An 18,909-nucleotide genomic window follows, 5' to 3' on the forward strand; every position below is an offset into this window, starting at 1 on the left:
GGCAGACGGAAAATTCATTCCCCAGCCTAGGGTCTGCCAATACAGTAAGAGGGCCGGCAATCATCTAGCTGCCACCCTTACAGAGAGAAACAGAGTCCCAATGCCTGTGCCATCCTAGGTAGAAAAATAATCTTTATTTTTCAGCCTAGGGTCTGTCAGCACAGGACTATTCGACTAAACCACAGGGAGAAGGGGGATCACATGACCCCTTCAAGTGCAGTCTAGCGAGGCAAGGCCTCCTATACCAACCAACAAGGCCCAACAGGGGAGTACATTCACCCTGTCGATCAGTTGCCAACACACGACAAGTACTCTGAGGTTCTGACCCAAACCCAAAGCTCACCATCAGTAGCTAGGTAAAGGGGCAGAAAAATCCTAGCCTAGACTTGCCTGAATGACAATTCAAGGCAAGATCAACTAGGATTGTAGCCATAGGCTACACTTCAGAGGGAAGGAGGGATTACCCTATACATTAGGGTAACCAGGGAGGTTGTATGAAAGTATACTAAAGGCAATAGGCTACTAGCCTAGCGACAGTGAGATCGACTACCTAACTCATCGAAGCTCTCTCATATACTATCTTAGAAGAGAAAATTTTATATGCAATCCATATATCTTACATGTATAAATTGCCTAATATCTTCATTTAAACTTGATAGCACCAGGAACACTTATTATATCATGCAAGAGAGTAAACTATTACGCCTAGGCTAGGAAGCCTAGCGTAAACAAGATCGGCTACCTAATTTGCCAAAACTAATGTGAATACTATCGGCATAATATAATTAATTCCTAGCAATGAAGACTAAATAGCTAATAATTTCTATTAAAGCTATTATACCGGGAAAGTCGTTCTGGCTAACTAAATAACTCATGCGTTACGAACGACAGCGCCGAAGACGCCTCCGGTATAGGCAATAGCTCTGCCAAAAAATTAGTTTAATTCGACTCCATTTTTTTTTTACTTTACGGCCAGAGCTAAACATATACAGCGTAAGAATCAAATACTCAACTTTCCAGAGGCAGAAGAAGCTGGAGATTGCATAATAAATCCTGATTACGAGAGAGCACTGGGAAAAACCACCGAGCAAAGCCGCTACAGAAAAAGGAATAAAGATGGCGGCGATTATAGCACCATCTGGATGGGCGATTATAGTGCCATCTGGGTACTTTAGCAGTAACTGAGGAAAGGAACTTTTTAACGGCTCCTCTTTTATTTTTGCCACTTTTCCCCTCGAAGCGTAAACGTATTGCGGGGTGCAGATTGCTATGTGGCGTGTCAAGAATACTTCCTATGATATTATGCAATATCCTAAGAGGAGAAACTTTAAGGATATTCGCGCCAGGAGTTAGAATTCTAGAGACCTTAAGTTAAATTCTCTGCGAATATCACTGTAGTCAAATATACCCTAGGAAGCTACTTAAAGGAACCTTCCATCAGGACGACATGGCCTGAGCCCAATATATATACACACACACACACACATATATATATATATATATATATATATATATATATATATATATATATATATATATATATATATATATATATATATATATATATATATATATATATATATGCATATATATATATATATATATATATATATATATATATATATATATATATATATATATATATATATATATATATATATATATATATAATATGTACAGTATAATATATATATATATATATATATATATATATATATATATATATATATATATATATATATAAATATATATATATATATATATATATATATATATATATATATATATATATATTTTGGGCTCAAGCCATGTCGTCCTGATGGAAGTTCCTATAGGGTAGCTTCCTAGGGTATATTACAACTACGGCGATATTCCCAGAGAATTTACCTTAAGGTCCCAGAATTCTAACTCCTGAAGCGAGTATCCCTCCTGAAAGGGATATCGCGACATATCAGAGTACGTATTCTTGACACGCCACATGGCAATCTGCACCCCGAACAGAGATTTCATCTCGCAAGGGGCGATTGGCAGGAAACGAATTCGGGAAAGAAAAAGGGGGAGCCGCTCCCAAGGCTCCCTATCTTCCGATTCGTATGCGTGCCTGGCGCCAATCCTGGCGCCATCTGTATTCCTTTTTGCGTAGCTTAACAACTCGGTGTTTTTTCCTGTGTTTCTCGCAAATCTTGGATTTATTCTACTTTTCATGGCTTCTCCGTCTTCGTCGGCCTCTGATAAGTTGAGTATAATGTCTTTTATGTATAAATGTAGGTTCTTGGTAAATTTTTGAGTGATTAATAGGATTAATCTTTGATACAAGAGCCGTAGCCTACCGGAGGCGTCCTGGACGCTGTCGCTCGCTAGGTATAAGTTTAGTTAGTCAGAGCGACATTCCCGGTTGTTTTGCTTTAATAAAATTTAGCTATTTAGCATTACATAGGATTTCCTTCGTGCTTAGTATTATTTTGGCGAAGTATTCGCCATTCTGGCCTACGCTAGGCCATGTAGCCTAGTTGTTTGGTCCTAGTACTTCATGCATGATTTTGGTTTTTCTGAGTGTAATAAAAATTTTATTGAAGCTTTAGGCTATGTTTTATACATTTAAGACTGTGTGGAATATTTCCAAGATAGTATACGAGTGAGTTTCGGTGATTTAGGTAATCGATTCTCTTGGTGCCTAGGCTAAGTTGCTTATGGAGCCTTAGTATACTTTTTTGGGCTCAAGCCATGGCGTCCTGATGGAAGGTTCCTTTTTGGTAGCTTCCTTGGGTATAAAACTACTAAGATATTCCCAGAGAATTTAACCACAGGTTATCACAGAATTCTAACTTCTGGAGCGAGTATCCCAAAGGTTTCCCTTTAAGACATCGTATATCAACAGGGGACGCATGTCTGAACGCGCCACATAGCTATCTACACCCCGAACAGAGTTAATGCTTCGGTGTGTAAGGGTTGAGAATAGCTGGGAGCCGTTCCATAGCTAATCTCATTCGTGGCTACTACTGATACTCGAGACGTAAACAAACGGGCGCCATTGCTCAAATGACGTCACGCCCGTCTTCATCCTTTGTTTAGTAGCTTGCCCTACTTAGACGGATTTTCCCTGTGCTTCATTTATCGATTTGCATCTACGTTATGTCGCTACCTTCAGCCTCACCATCTTCTGGAAAGTTGAGTACAAGGTTCCAGTATTGTTTAATTAAGCTCTGACCGTAAAGTAAATATTACTTTCCGAAATAATTGCTGTTTTGTGGCAGAGCTGTGCCCCTACCGGACCCGCCATTTTATGGCGTCGTTGTTGTTTTGTATGCATTATTTAGTTAGCCACAACAACGCTTCCGGCCTTATTTACTAATCGATCGTATTAGTTTATTTAGTCTTCATAGCTAGGAACTTTTATATCGTGTTTCGACGCTTTTTTCGGTCATCGATTGACCTCATACCAGTCGGCTACTATAGCCCCCAGGCCAGAGCGCCTGTATATAAGTGTTCATGCATGATTTTATTAGTGATCCTAGGCTAAGTTATGAAGATAGTGGCATTATTTTACAATACTTTCGACCGTGATGCAAATGTTTTTTCGCCTTCAGGGACCATATAGGGGATAGGTTAGTTAGTATCTCTTTCTAACCTAACCTACTTGTAGGACCCCTATATGCTTCCTTCATCCCCTGCCTTGGCATTCCCTCTAATTAGCCTTGATAACCTTTCTGAGTAGAGGGATCAAGTGTCTAATGGAGTATTTATCGCCTCTCAGTCCTCCCTATGGGAATGAACCCCCCTTAGGGTTGCGTCCGAGAGTGAGGTTAGGCTAGCCCTACCTCTATGGCTAGGATTAGTCTATGACTATCCTGCGATAGCGATATGTCTTCTACCTTTCCTAGTTCAGGACTATTAGCCCTGCTCTAGGTTAGGTTAGGAAGGTTTCTCTGTTCCCTGCTGAAACTGTACCCATGCACCGTTTCAGCCGGTCTGCCTTATCTTAGGTTAGGGAGTGTCCTCCCTTTCCCTAGTGGCCGCTCTGGTACAGAAACCCTTCCTTGGAAGACTTCTCTCTACTCCCCTCCCCACCTATCTCTTGTATAGCCTAGCCTATGCTTAGGTTAGTCTATACCCATCTGTCCCCTGTCCTACAACTCCTCCTTAGGGTGGAGTAGTAGGGCTACCCGAGCTTCCATGTGCAGTTCGCTCTGGTACATATACCCTTCATAGTGTCCTATGGGGTTAGTCTCTAGATGTGTTCTGCATATGGGGGTCTCCCCTCTTTGGGTGTCCCCTAGCCCTCCCTTGGGCTACCTGGCTCCCGGTCCTCAGTGACCCCTGCTCCTGGATGATAGAGCCTGCCTCTATCATGGGTACACCCTCTCAGGGGGGGATGTCCGGAGTCCATGACTGAACTTCCTGCATCCCTCCCCCCCCCCTCTGTCTCTCTCACTATCCGGGTGCCGGTCCCTTGCCGCCTCCACTGTCGGCGATACCCGCCTCCTACCTTGGTGACTCTCCCTACCCTTATGCCGCCAGCCCCCTGTGTGCCGGGGGACTGCCGACTGCCGCCGGCTCCTACCGGTGGCTCTCCTCCCTCCTAGCTTGTCGTCCGCTCGACGGTCGGCCGCCGGAGTGCCGGCATCTACTGCCGGCAACCCGGTTCCGCTATAAACATCCTTGTCCCAGTCACCAAGCTGGCATCCTCCGACTGCCGGAGCCGCCGCTCCCCTGCCGGCGTGCCGCGGTTGTGCCGGCGGACGCCACCCTGGTATACCCTTGACTTAAATATTGTCTGTCTTAATGCCAGAAACTCTGCCGGAGCGACCTCCGGCATGCCGGCGGCTTGCCGGAAACCCCCGGAGGCGTCAAGAATACTTGCACCCCCTTCTTCTAGCTATCATATGATACTGATAGCCCTATACCGCAAACAGATAGGCTGTTTCCACTCTTAAGATCAATACCTTGGTACTGTTCTGTTAGTGATCATGCTGTCTCTTTGCATTCTTCTAAATTCCAGCATGCTGCGTGCATCTTAGCGCGGCTGGTTGCCGGGAGCAGTTACCTTAAAAGGAGGCCCTCTAGCCCCTAGCTTGGGACCGAATGATCTCGGTCCCAATCTTACCCTTGGTTTTTCCACGGAATTCCATTGCCCTATGGAACTCTAAGGAATACTATCCGGTGCCTTCGGTCTCTCGGATTATCCAAGGACAAAGCTTACGGTAACCAGCCGGGCGAGATGCATGGAGTATGTTCTCCTTTACTATTTCAATCTCTATGCATCACACCCTTCATTAAGTTAAAATTAATAATTAATATTAATTTAGTTTAAGAGCCATTCTTATGACTCCCCCATACTCATTTTCTCTTTCTTCCACAGGAGGAGCAGATGAAGTGTGACTTCGCCTTCTGCGCTGTGAAACGCCCGCAGTTTTACGGGCATACGGCTTGCAGGACTCACGCCCCTTGTGCCGACAAGAAAGGGGATCTGAAGTTCTGGAATCCACTGAACTGTACGGTCTGCCAGGCTCACCTAGTTGACGCCTTCCATTACCCCTCCCTCAGCGGAGGTCAGAGACATTTCTCGTGAAAAGCTACGCAAGTGGGTGCGTGGCTTCCAGAAAAATGCCACCGGACCTTACCTGGCCACCGAAGAATTGAGGTCACTCCTGTTCCCTAAGGCCTCCCCTGATTCAGTGGTACCCAAAGACGTGATTCCCACTGTCCAAATTACAGTGGAACCTGATGTTGTCATGGCTCAGTCCATGCACGATTGCCGCCTGGATTCCGAAGATGATGAACAGATGTCGGATGTCTCGGAAGACACGGAGAAGACGCTTATGGCTCAAGGAGCCGAAGATGACGAAGACAAGGTGGAATACGCCGAGTCGGAGCAAGAGGTCGCTCCTCCTTCCATCCCCGCTCCTACTCCTACACCGACGGAAGTGTCTATTCCGTCTACCTCCTCGACCCCGGATCCCTCTTCTTCCACTCAAGAAATGATCCGACTGATTAGAGCCGTCATGGACGACAGGTTGAAGGAGAATCAGGAGTTCATCAGGTCCATGATGGGATCCAGAGAACCGAAGAAGATTTCGGTTAAGGATCTCCCCGCTTGCTCACATGCCAACCCGTGGAGGTATGCTGAGCATATGGTTATCGCGACCGGCAGGATCTTCGTCAGCGATAAGATCGGCACGGTCCCCTTGGAAGACGTGGAGTTCTTCCCAAACTTTGAGGCCTACCCGGACTGTTACGTCCGTCTGCGTTCTGAACCTGCCTCGAAGGAAGAGACCGAACCGAAGGAAGAGATAGTGTTCGATCTCGCAAAGGCCCAGGCTATGCTAGCCACCGCATTCAAGAGTAGGGGCTTTACCTGCTCTAAGCTTCCGGCCCTGAGCAAGAAGCACCCTACTTATGTCGCACCTGAAAGTGCGGTTCTTCCATTCTTGGAAAAGGCCTTAACTGCGTGCCTTAAAGCTGCGGAAGAGGGGAAAGCCTGCCCTGCACTGGAGGAGTGCAGACCCTTCTCCATAGTAACTCCCCCTGACGCTCGACACTGGAAGGATGTCCAGCATACTTTCGTCGTGGGAAAGCTAGATCCTGACGTCGCCGGACGTCAGTTTAATGAAGACCTCCCTAAGCTCAACGATCACCTCCTTCGTCGGGAACAAGATACGAAGGAGAGGCTCGCAGCATCCTTATCTCATCAAGTCCAACTTGAAATTATGGCCTGTGACACCAGAGTACCAGACCACTACATGGTACTCTCCAAATCCCACATGATGACCGTGATGAAGGACTTGTACCACTTCATAAAGGCTCGGAGAGCCTGTCGTGAATTCGTGTTTGCAGGTGCCACCGTGAAACACGAACCCCGGAGGCTGATTTCCTCCAACATCTGGGGTAAACACCTCTTTCCTTCTGACCTCGTGAAGGAAATCACCGACAGAGCCGCCACGGAGAATAGGAACCTTCTCCACAAGTGGGGCATGTCCAGGAAAAGGAAACCCTCTCAGGACGACGGACCTCAACCTAAGAGGAAATCCCAAAAACAGAAACCCCAGCAACGTCAACAAAGACGTCAGTTTCCGGGACCCGCTACCTCCCAAGTGGTTGCCCAGCCACAACAAACCTTTCAATTGGTCCCCCAACCAGTGTTGTCACAGTCACCGGTCTTCACCCCTGCTTTCGAGCAACAGTCAACTACCTTTCGTCCCAAAGGTAGAGGCTCATACAGAGGTGCAAGCAAAGACGCTTCTCGCCGTCCCTCCAGAGGCAGAGGAGGAAAGGGAGCTAGCGGCCGAGGCAGCAAGCCCTCGGGACACCAGAAGCAATGAAGTGCTCCCGGTGGGAGGAAGACTCCGCCAATTCCAGGATCGTTGGACCTTCGATCCCTGGGCACACAGCATCGTCAAGAAGGGTCTAGGCTGGAGTTGGACTCAACCACCCCCAATCTTCCAGCAATTCTTCCAACAATCAACCCCTCTTCTGGAAGAATATGTCCTAGATCTCTTGAACAAGAAGGTGATAAGGAAGGTAAAGTCCACCAGGTTCCAAGGGAGACTGTTTTGTGTCCCCAAGAAAGACTCAGACAAACTCAGAGTCATTCTGGACTTATCCCCCCTCAACAAGTTCATAGCGAACGACAAGTTCAAGATGCTGACTCTTCAACAGATAAGGACCCTTCTGCCTCGAGGTTCCTACACGGTCTCCATAGACCTGGCGGATGCCTACTGGCACGTTCCAATGAACCATCACGCTTCCTCCTACCTAGGATTTCGACTCCAAAGGAAAAGCTACGCCTTCCGGGCCATGCCCTTCGGCCTCAACGTGGCCCCTCGGATCTTCACAAAGCTGGCGGTTGCCATAGTACAACAGCTCCGCCTACGAAACGTCCAGGTGATGGCCTACCTCGACGACTGGCTAGTCTGGGCTCCATCGCCCGAAGATTGTGTAAAATCTTGCAACAAAGTCACCCAGTACCTAGAACACCTGGGATTCAAGATCAACGAGAAAAAATCTCGCCTCTCTCCAGCTCAGAAGTTCCAGTGGTTGGGAATCCAATGGAACCTTCAGTCACACCGCCTTTCCATCCCCCAGAAGAAAAGGAAGGAAATAGCAGGGTCTGTCAAGCGACTGCTGAAATCCAAACGCATTTCAAGACGCCAGCAGGAACGAGTTCTAGGCTCTCTACAGTTCGCCTCAGTGACAAACCCAGTGCTTCGCGCACAGCTAAAGGATGCCGCGGGAGTCTGGAGACGTTCGGCATCCATCGCTCGAAGAGACCTCAAGAGACGGCTTCCAAACAGACTGCGACTTCTCCTAAAGCCGTGGTCAGAAGCAAAGGCCCTGAAAAGGTCCATTCCTCTCCAACACCCTCCTCCATCACTCAACATCCACACGGACGCTTCGCTGGAGGGTTGGGGAGGTCACTCCCACCAAAAATAGGCTCAAGGCACCTGGTCTCCCCTGTTCAAGACGTTCCACATAAACATCTTGGAGGCCATGGCGGTCCTTCTAACCCTGAAGAAGTTATCCCCGCCGCCCTCGATCCACATCCGTCTAACCCTAGACAACTCGGTGGTAGTTCGTTGTCTCAATCGCCAAGGCTCAAGATCGCCCCAGATAAATCAGGTGCTTCTTCCAATCTTCCGTCTGGCAGAGAAGAAGAAGTGGCACCTGTCTGCAGTTCACCTACAAGGACTCCGCAACGTGACAGCGGATGCTCTATCTCGGACAAACCCGATAGAGTCGGAATGGTCTCTAGACGCAAGATCGTTCTCCTTCATCTCTCACCAAGTCCCAGAACTTCAGATAGATCTCTTTGCAACGAGCGACAACAATCAACTTCCTCGGTATGTGGCCCCGTACGAGGACCCCAAAGCAGAAGCAGTGGATGCCATGTCACTGGATTGGAACAGATGGTCCAAGATCTACCTGTTCCCCCCCACCAACCTTCTGTTGAAAGTCCTCTCCAAACTGAGAACCTTCAAAGGGACAGCGGCCCTAGTGGCTCCCAAGTGGCCTCGGAGCAACTGGTACCCCCTGGTCCTGGAGCTGCAGCCCAAGCTGATCCCTCTCCCGGGCCCAGTTCTCTCTCAACAAGTACAGAAGTCGACTGTCTTCGCTTCATCATCGAAAATCAAGGACCTTCATCTCATGATTTTCTCTCCCTAGCCGCAAAGAAGAGGTTTGGGATCTCGAAGAAAAGTCTGGACTTCCTAGAGGAATACAAGACCGAATCCACAAGACGGCAATATGAATCATCCTGGAGGAAATGGGTCTCCTTCGTCAAGACAAAAAATCCTAAAGAAATCACGATTGATTTCTGCATGTCCTTCTTTATTCACCTTCATGGACAGGGATTAGCAGCCAATACGATATCAACCTGCAAATCGGCCTTGACCAGACCAATTCTATATGCTTTCCAAATTGATCTGTCCAGCGACATCTTCAACAAACTACCGAAAGCATGTGCTCGCCTACGCCCAGCACCCCCACCGAAACCGATCTCCTGGTCACTAGACAAGGTGCTCCATTTCGCCTCCAACTTGGACAATGATTCATGCCCTCTCAAGGATCTGACTCAGAAAGTTATATTTCTCTTTACTCTCGCTTCAGGAGCTCGAGTCAGCGAAATAGTGGCATTATCAAGAGAAGATGGACACATCCTGTTTACCGATACAGGAGAAGTTACCCTCTCCCCTGATCCGACGTTTCTCGCCAAAAATGAATTTCCCACCAAAAGATGGGGCCCTTGGAGAATATGCCCCCTGAAGGAGGATGCCTCTCTATGTCCAGTAGAGAGCCTCAAGGTCTATCTTCGCAGAACTTCAAACTTTGGTGGAGGCCAACTCTTCAAAGGAGAAACATCGGGCAGCGACCTGTCACTGAAACAATTAAGAGCGAAAATCACCTACTTCATTCGCAGAGCGGATCCTAACAGTACACCCGCTGGTCATGATCCTAGAAAAGTGGCATCATCTCTGAATTTCTTTCAGAGTATGGACTTTGAAAGCCTTAAAAACTTCACGGGTTGGAAGTCCTCGCGAGTTTTCTTTAAACATTATGCGAAACAAGTGCACGAAGTCAAACATTTTGTGGTAGCTGCAGGTAGTGTTATGAAACCTGCACCTAACTCTGCGTAGAACAGTGAGTTACTTGGGACTCTAACTCTTCGGGTGCCTATGTTGACCCTCGAGCGATTCATAGTGATGTCGAAAACACTTAGTGCTTTTATAACTGTTCTTATCCCAGGTGAAATGTCATAGTTGCCACACAAGTGCCGCATGCCCTGAGCATGATGTGTTTTATCAAAGACTTGTGTTCCTCGAGAACGAGTGCCTACTAATAAACTTGAAATTCCTTTCCAGATTCAAGAGCAAGTCTTTATTACTATGTACATTATAATTACTGTAAAAGAATTTTACTTTCTGCTGTAAATTATTTAATTTCTGCATTTGTGAAATAAAATTTCTATTTTATTACCTGTGCGTCTCAATCAGCTCCTACTTACTATGAAATACATGCCTGTCATAGTTTTATTATTCCCCCTTTTCCTTATGGTTATGAAGAAATTAAGATGCTAACTCTTAATTTATATTCACTCTGATTATGTAAGGTTCCAACACGAATACTTACTTTTAATACCCGGGAGATGAACCATCATTCTCAATACACAGTGCCCAACCACCACTGGTCTAATTTTCAGAATGTTCCTATACAAATACCAAACATTCGGCTTCATCTCCAAGTTCTTCAAGTTCTTCTATCAGGATGAATAGCCCTTCAATACCACTTTGACGTCGGCATGGCCCATGGGAACTTCACTGCCAAGGGGGGCAGGATGCTTCTTCCTTATGGTTCTTTATCAAAGATTACTATGCTGTTTTGTCAATGCCTTGGCACTTACTATTAGGGGAAAATCTACCACGATACATTGATTCTCTGGTATTCTTCCATCAGGACGCCATGGCTTGAGCCCAAAAAACGGATTTTGAGCGAAGCGAAAAATCTATTTTTGGGTGAGATAGCCATGGCGTCCTGATGGACCCTCCCTGCTACTTCGTCCAGTTTTAGATCCCACCCTGTTCTACTGTATCATGGTGATGGGCAAGCAACTGGCTTCAGGATGAAGACGGGCGTGACGTCATTTGAGCAATGGCGCCCGTTTGTTTTCGTCTCGAGTATCAGTAGTAGCCACGAATGAGATTAGCTATGGAACGGCTCCCAGCTATTCTCAACCCTTACACACCGAAGCATTAACTCTGTTCGGGGTGTAGATAGCTATGTGGCGCGTTCAGACATGCGTCCCCTGTTGATATACGATGTCTTAAAGGGAAACCTTTGGGATACTCGCTCCAGAAGTTAGAATTCTGTGATAACCTGTGGTTAAATTCTCTGGGAATATCTTAGTAGTTTTATACCCAAGGAAGCTACCAAAAAGGAACCTTCCATCAGGACGCCATGGCTATCTCACCCAAAAATAGATTTTTCGCTTCGCTCAAAATCCGTTTATCATACTCCCCGGTTGCTTTCTTTTCTTCGGAGAAGGTGTGCAATCCCTTTCCCTCTGTTTAAGCCTTGGGCTTATCCCTAAGTGTTTTTTCCCGAATTTATTTTCGATAAAACTATACTGGGGTGTTACTGTACCTTCCTGTTCCAGTAGTATGGTTCAAAGAGGGACAGAACAACAGAGTTTTTTAGTCTGAGTCTGTGTTTGTCTGGCTTGGGGTAGAGTCTCCCTCGCTGGCCTGACACAGACAAAGGGGGCTTGGCCTCCTTAGGTCACTACCGAAGGTTTCTGTGGATATGATTCCTTCTTTTGTGATCTACCAGACTAGTCCTTGTTGCTGTTCTCGGGGGAGGATAAGTTTCTTTCCCTGGGAGTACCAACACCTTCCTTGCTTTGGTGCTCTGGGAGCTGGCAAGTATTGCTGGCCTTCCCCCTTAGATCTCCCTTAGGCTAAGATAAGTTTCTTGGCTGCGGGTGATCCGTCACTAAAGCAAGGTTGGTAGGACCCTCTTGTCCCTTCCCCCTCTATCTCCGTAATGGCCTAGCCATTACAGTACTGTACGTCGTTCTACATCTGGACCTTGTATAGGTTAGGATGTGGAATTGACTCAGCCCCCTGCCGGCCGGCAGAGCTGCCGGCCGGCAAGGGTCTTATTTTGAGTGCTGCCCGGACCTCCCTTGGTCCCTCATCCATGCCTGCCTGTAGAGCCAGACGGCATTGGCCAGGAAACCTGAATTAGTTTCTCCCCTTCCTTTTATGCACTCTTTCGGATTGCCGGGCTTGGAGGTAGTGTACACTCTTATCCCGGCATCCATCCTATTTTTCTTCTAGTGCTATACCCGACCCGGCTGCCGGCCTATGAGGCCGGCAGCCGGGCAGGTGTAGTCCTCTGGTTCTTTTGCTGCCGGCTGGCATCGGTCCTGTACCTTTGCCGGCCGGCTAATGTCAGCCCTTGTCTGCCGGTCACCTAGAGTGTGGCCAGCAGCTGGGTACTACCTTGTTTAGTTGCCGGCCGGCAGCCATTGCCGGCCGGCAGCCATTGCCGGCCGACATTGGCTGTTGCCGGCCGGCAATTGCTGCCGACCGGCACATGCATTTGAACCAGAGTTCTGCCGCCTTATAGCTGTTAAGTAGTATACTTTAAAGCTAGTTATGGTGTGTGCCGGCCGACAGGTGCCGGCCGGCACGTATCCTCCTATACTGTACTAGTATTCTTCAGTATAACATATACAGTAAGAGGAAAACTATAGTATCAGTTTTGGTACAGCACTGTGTGTTCTAACACTTTTGTGTTTTCCTGCACATCCTTTGCTGTTGCCCTACAGATAGGAAAGTGAGTTCTTTCCTGTCTATTATCCAGGATTTTAAAATCATTGCTTAGGTGTGAGCTCCACCTGTTTCCTCTGGAAACTTTGCATTGGTTACTCTAGAAGAGATTAACCATCTGATTTTATTATCTGGAAGGCTGCAACAATGGGTTGTGAGGGAAAAACAAGTATGTGTCTTTCCTTTCTGAATTGTTATGCTATACTATGCATATCCAGTGATACATAGTTCACTTGATACTCATGGAAATTTCTTCTCTTTACAGAGGAATCAAGGGATATAGCTAGGAAGAAGCTTCGTACCTGGGTAAGGGGCTTCCAAAAGAACACTTCTGGCCCTTATCTTCCAAGTGAGAAGATGAGGGCGTATCTTTTCCCTAGGGCATCAGCTGATGCAGTGATTCCCCAGCCTCAAGAGGAGACCCCCCAAGTTCAGATCCAGGTGGATGCTGAAGTCGCGGTCGCGATGCAAGACATCCAGTTAGATGACAGGATGTCTGATGTGGACGAGTGTCTGGAGGAAGACCTCTTGGCAGAAGTCCAGGATGAAGTTCAAGCCCCAGACGTTGTAGAGGTAGAGGTCGACGAGGTGTCGGCTACTCCGGTTCAGATTCCGGAGCCTATTCCCTCAACATCGGTCGGTCTCCCAGTAGAGCTGGGACAGGCCCTCTCTTCTATTGTTGGAATGATCCAACAAATGCAGAAGGAGAATCAGGAAAAGGCGGCTGCAATGGAACTGCGAATGCAGTGCCTTGCAGAATCACATGGGCCCCAGAAAAAGCTCAATGTGAAAGACCTTCCCTTGTGCTCAGATGCTAACCCATGGAGGTATGCTGAGCACATGCCGATGACGACTGGAAAGATCGTCATCTCGGATAAGCTAGGCTCAGTTCCCCTGGAGGAGGTGGAATTCTGGCCCAGCAAGGCATCATATCCGGACTGTTATGTCCGGCTGAGGAAGGAACCAGCTTCAAAGGAGGAGACAGAGCCGAAGGAGGTCATAGTGATGGACCATGCTAAGGCTCAAGCTCTACTTTCATCCTCGATGAAAGAGAGGGGCTTCTCTAACTCAAAGGTAGCCGCATTGAACAGGAAGCTCCCTTCCTTTGTGTCCTCGCCTACTAGAGCCTTCCCCTTTTTACAGAAAGGGTTTGCGGCTGTACTAAAAGCAGTCGAGGCCGGCAAGCCTTGCCCCTCCCTAGAGGAGTGTAAACCCTTGTCGCTGGCCCTGCCTATGGACCACAAAGACTGGAAGGATGTCCATCTTACGTTCTCAGTTGGAAAGTTGGAGGCTGATATTGCCGGACGTCAGTTCGGCGAGGACCTCCTTAAGCTGTCTGACTTTCTTTTGCGAAGAGAGTTCGAGACAAAAGAAAGACTGGCTGCCTCAATGTCTCTTCAGACTACTCTCGAGACGATGGCAAGTGACCCCAAGGTCCATGAAATGTTCATGGTGGTGGCCAAGACTCATCTGGCCACAGTGACGAAGGACCTTTATGGCTTCGTCAAGGCAAGGAGAGCTTGTAGGGAGTTCGTGTTCACCTCGGCTACGGTGAGGCACGAGCCAAGGAAACTAATCTCCTCCAACATTTGGGGAAAAGACCTTTTCCCTACCGACTTGGTCAAAGAAGTTGTGGATAAGGCCGCCTTGGAGAATAGAAACCTTCTCCAGAAGTGGGGCCTGGCTATCAAAAGAAAGTCTTCCCCGGATGAGGGTCCTCAACCAAAGAGGAAGACTATGAGGACTAGGCTACCGTCTCGGCCAGCCAAGCCTGTTAGACAGCAACAGCAACTGCAATTGCCATTGCCCCCAGTGCCCCAGATCGTGGCACAAACCCCGACCACTTTTCAGTGGGTACCCCAGGCCGTGTCGACACAGTCCACGGCATTCACCCCAGCGTTCGAAGGGCAGTCTACTTCCTTTCGAGCAAAGCCTAGAGGAGCAGCCAGAGGCTCGTCTAGACGCCCCTCAAGGGGAAGGGGATTCAAGGGTGGTCGTGGTCAGGAAGGCAAGACCTCAGGACGGCAGTCCAAGTGAGGTGATACCGGTAGGAGGGAGACTTCTGAAATTTCGGGATCGGTGGACCGTCGATCCCTGGGCCCACAGCCTACTCAAGAATGGACTGGGCTGGAGCTAGTACAGCACTCCACCCCCGTGCCTTCGGTTTTTCCAACACTCCACCCCCGTTATGGAGGAGTACGTTCAAGAACTGTTGGAGAAAAAAGGTGATCCGAAGGGCGAAGCCCATCAATTTCTAAGGGAGGCTGTTTTGTGTTCCCAAGAAAGACTCGGAAAAGCTCAGAGTCATTCTGGACTTGTCGCCACTCAACAAGTTCATAGTGAATTGCAAATTCAAAATGCTAACACTGCAACACATAAGGACCTTACTGCCCAAGAGGGCATATTCCGTCTCTATAGACTTGTCAGACGCCTATTGGCTCATTCCAATTAGCCATCGACTCTCCCCCTACATAGGGTTCAGGCTACAACGAAGACTATACGCCTTCGGAGCCATGCCATTCGGGCTAAACATAGGCCCAAGGATTTTTACGAAGCTTGCGAGCGTAACTCTCAAACAATTACGCCTAAAGGGAATTCAGGTAGTAGCCTACCTGGACGACTGGTTGGTGTGGGCAGCATCCGAGACAGAATGCTTGCAGGCTTCCAGTCAAGTGATCCAGTTCCTAGAGTACCTAGGCTTCAAGATCAACAGAAAAAAGTCTCGACTTTCTCCATCTCAAAAGTTCCAGTGGCTGGGAATCCACTGGGACCTTTTGTGACACCGTTTCTCCATCCCGGCGAAGAAAAGGAAGGAGATAGCAGGTTCTGTCAAGAGACTTCTAGATTCCGAAAGGATATGAAGACGCGAGCAGGAGAGGGTACTGCGCTCTCTCCAGTTTGCTTCGGTGACAGACCCAGTGCTAAGAGCACAGCTAAAGGATGCAATCGGAGTTTGGAGAAGTTATGCATCAAACGTGCGAAGAGATCTGAGAAGACCAGCCGCTTCGGCTAAGTACTCTTCTCAGGCCTTGGTCCCAAGCCAGACATCTAAAGAAGTCGTTTCTTCTTCAGCCACCTCCCCCGTCGGTGACGATTCACTCAGACGCCTCGAAGGAGGGATGGGGAGGTCACTCTCATCGGAAAAAAGTCCAGGGGACTTGGTCCAAGCTATTCAAGACCTTTCACATAAAACTTTCTAGAAGCTAGGGCAGTGCCCCTTACCTTAAAGAAAGTCTCCCCGCGTCACTCGATCCACATAAGGTTGGTGATGGACAGCGAGGTAGTTGTGAGATACTTGAATCGACAAGGATCTAGGTCACCACCTCTCAACCAGGTGATGTTGGCCGTCTTCCGATTGGCGGAAAAGAAGAAGTGGTACCTGTCGGCAGTTCACCTTCAAGGAGTCCGCAATGTGACAGCGGACGCTCTATCCAGGTTCACACCGATAGAGTCGGAATGATCCTTAGACGCAGGATCATTCTCCTTCATTCTGAATCAAGTCCCAGAACTGCAGATAGACCTCTTTGCGACGAAAGACAACAAGAAGTTGCCCCTGTACGTGCCCCGTACGAGGACCCCTTAGCGGAAGCAGTGGACGCAATGTCCCTCGACTGGAACAGATGGTCGAAGATTTATCTGTTCCCTCCTCATAACCTTCTGTTGAGGGTCCTCAACAAACTGAGATCCTTCAAGGGGTAGCGGCAATAGTGGCCCACAAGTGGCCGAACAGCGTGTGGTTCCCCCTGGCATTGGAACTGTAGCTGAAGTTTGTACCGCTACCAGATCCAGTTCTGACCCAGCGAGTCCAGAAGTCAACTGTCTGCGCTTTATTACAGAAAACCCGGACCCTGCAGCTCATGATTTTCTCTCCCTAACGGTGAGAAAGCGTTTCGGGATTTCGAAAGCCAGCATAGACTTCCTTGAGGAATATAAGTGCAAATCTACTAGAAGGCAATATGACTCATCTTGGAGAAAATGGGTGGCCTTTTGTCAAGGCGAAGAATCCGCAGGAGATCTTGACAGACTTCTGCTTATCTTTCTTCTCCACCTCCATGGTCAAGGATTGGCAGCTAACACGATTTCAGCGTGTAAGTCTGCTTTGACAAGACCCATTCTATATGCCTTCAAGGTCAGGGTTAGTGAGATTGTAGCCCTCTCGAGAGAGGCAGGTCGTGTTCAGTTCCTGGATGGGGGAGAACTGAACCTGTTTCCGGATCCTACGTTTCTCGCCAAGAATGAGTTACCCACCAACAGGTGGGATCCCTGGAGAATCTGCCCTCTGAAAGAAGATGCATCTCTATGTCCAGTAGAATGCCTAAAGGTCTATCTTCATAGAACTTCAGACTTCAAGGGTGATCAACTATTCAGGGGAGAAACATCAGGCTCAAATTTATCTCTGAATCAACTCAGAGCGAAAATCACATATTTTATTCGCAGAGCGGATCCTGACAGTACACGATCCGAGGAAAGTTGCCTCATCCTTAAATTTCTTTAATTGTATGGATTTTGAACATCTCCGTTCATACACTGGCTGGAAGTCTTCCAGAGTGTTCTTTCGCCACTATGCGAAGCAAGTAGAGGAACTGAAGAGATCTTTGGTAGCAGTGGGTCGCGGTGTTAACCCTACTGTTTAACTCTGCGAGGAACAGTGGTCTTAATTGGGACGATTAATTCCAGGGTGAGTGTGTAGTTACATACTGTACTACAAACTAAGTGAGGGCACTGTGTTGCCCATGTAGACTGTTCCATTTCCGAAGGTGAACTCAGCATAAGTGCAGACATGTGTGCCGAGCGTTTCTAACGCTAATGTCATTGATTTGTAATACAGACTTTTATGACTTTGATACCTCGGTATCTTAAGAGTGGCATTTAATGTTTTTCTTTCAGACAAACAAGTTCTGTTTACTATCATACTTATGCTTAAAGTTTTGGGTTATCCTCTTCTTATGTATATATATATATATATATATATATATATATATATATATATATATATATATATATATATATATATATATATATATATATATATATAATTGTGGTTAACCTGTCTATTTATTGCCTGTCAATAAACTGGTTCTTGAGAACCTTGCGTCTCTTTCACCTGTGTCAATTTATTGGTATAATTGAGCATTCATCCTATGTACCTTATCTGGGATAATTCTAATAGAATTGTTCCTTTCGGCAAGCTATGTTGCATTGGTTTTCCTCCTATGCGGATATAAAACCTTTGTCCAATACAAGTATTGTGCGGAGAATTGGTCGATATTTCATATTGACGCAGTGATTCTTTACAAACTATGCTTTACTTAATATAGGGCGAGACCACTATAGTAGCTTGCCTGGTATTCATACATAGGTATATGTACTCTTCGAGACTTTTCCAGAGTCTAGTAGGACTCTTCCCTGTAGGGGGCAGGAAGCTCTAACATGGTTTATAGTTAGTTGAAAAGATGTATAACGGTAACATCTTAGGTCTCTAGGTCTAGTCGACCGGGAAAAATTACATCCGGGGAGTACGGCACGTTCTGAGAATCCACAGATACAGTAATGCTCTGGTATACTTCCATCAGGACGACATGGCTTGAGCCCAAAAAACGGATTTTGAGCGAAGCGAAAAATCTATTTTTGGGTGAGATGGCCATGTCGTCCTGATGGACCCGCCCTCGCCTTTCTAAGAAAGGGCTGTAGGACCCCTCCCTACATACAGTATCTGTAGCACCTCGTGTACGCTACAAGGAATACAGATGGCGCCAGGATTGGCGCCAGGCACGCATACGAATCGGAAGATAGGGAGCCTTGGGAGCGGCTCCCCCTTTTTCTTTCCCGAATTCGTTTCTTGCCAATCGCCCCTTGCGAGATGAAATCTCTGTTCGGGGTGCAGATTGCCATGTGGCGTGTCAAGAATACGTCCTCTGATATGTCGCGATATCCCTTTCAGGAGTGATACTCGCTCCAGGAGTTAGAATTCTGGGACCTTAAGGTAAATTGTCTGGGAATATCGCCGTAGTTGTAATATACCCTAGGAAGCTACCCTATAGGAACTTCCATCAGGACGACATGGCCATCTCACCCAAAAATAGAT

Source organism: Palaemon carinicauda, chromosome 4 (genome assembly GCF_036898095.1).
Source record: "Palaemon carinicauda isolate YSFRI2023 chromosome 4, ASM3689809v2, whole genome shotgun sequence".
Classification (NCBI taxonomy): Eukaryota; Metazoa; Arthropoda; class Malacostraca; order Decapoda; family Palaemonidae; genus Palaemon; species Palaemon carinicauda.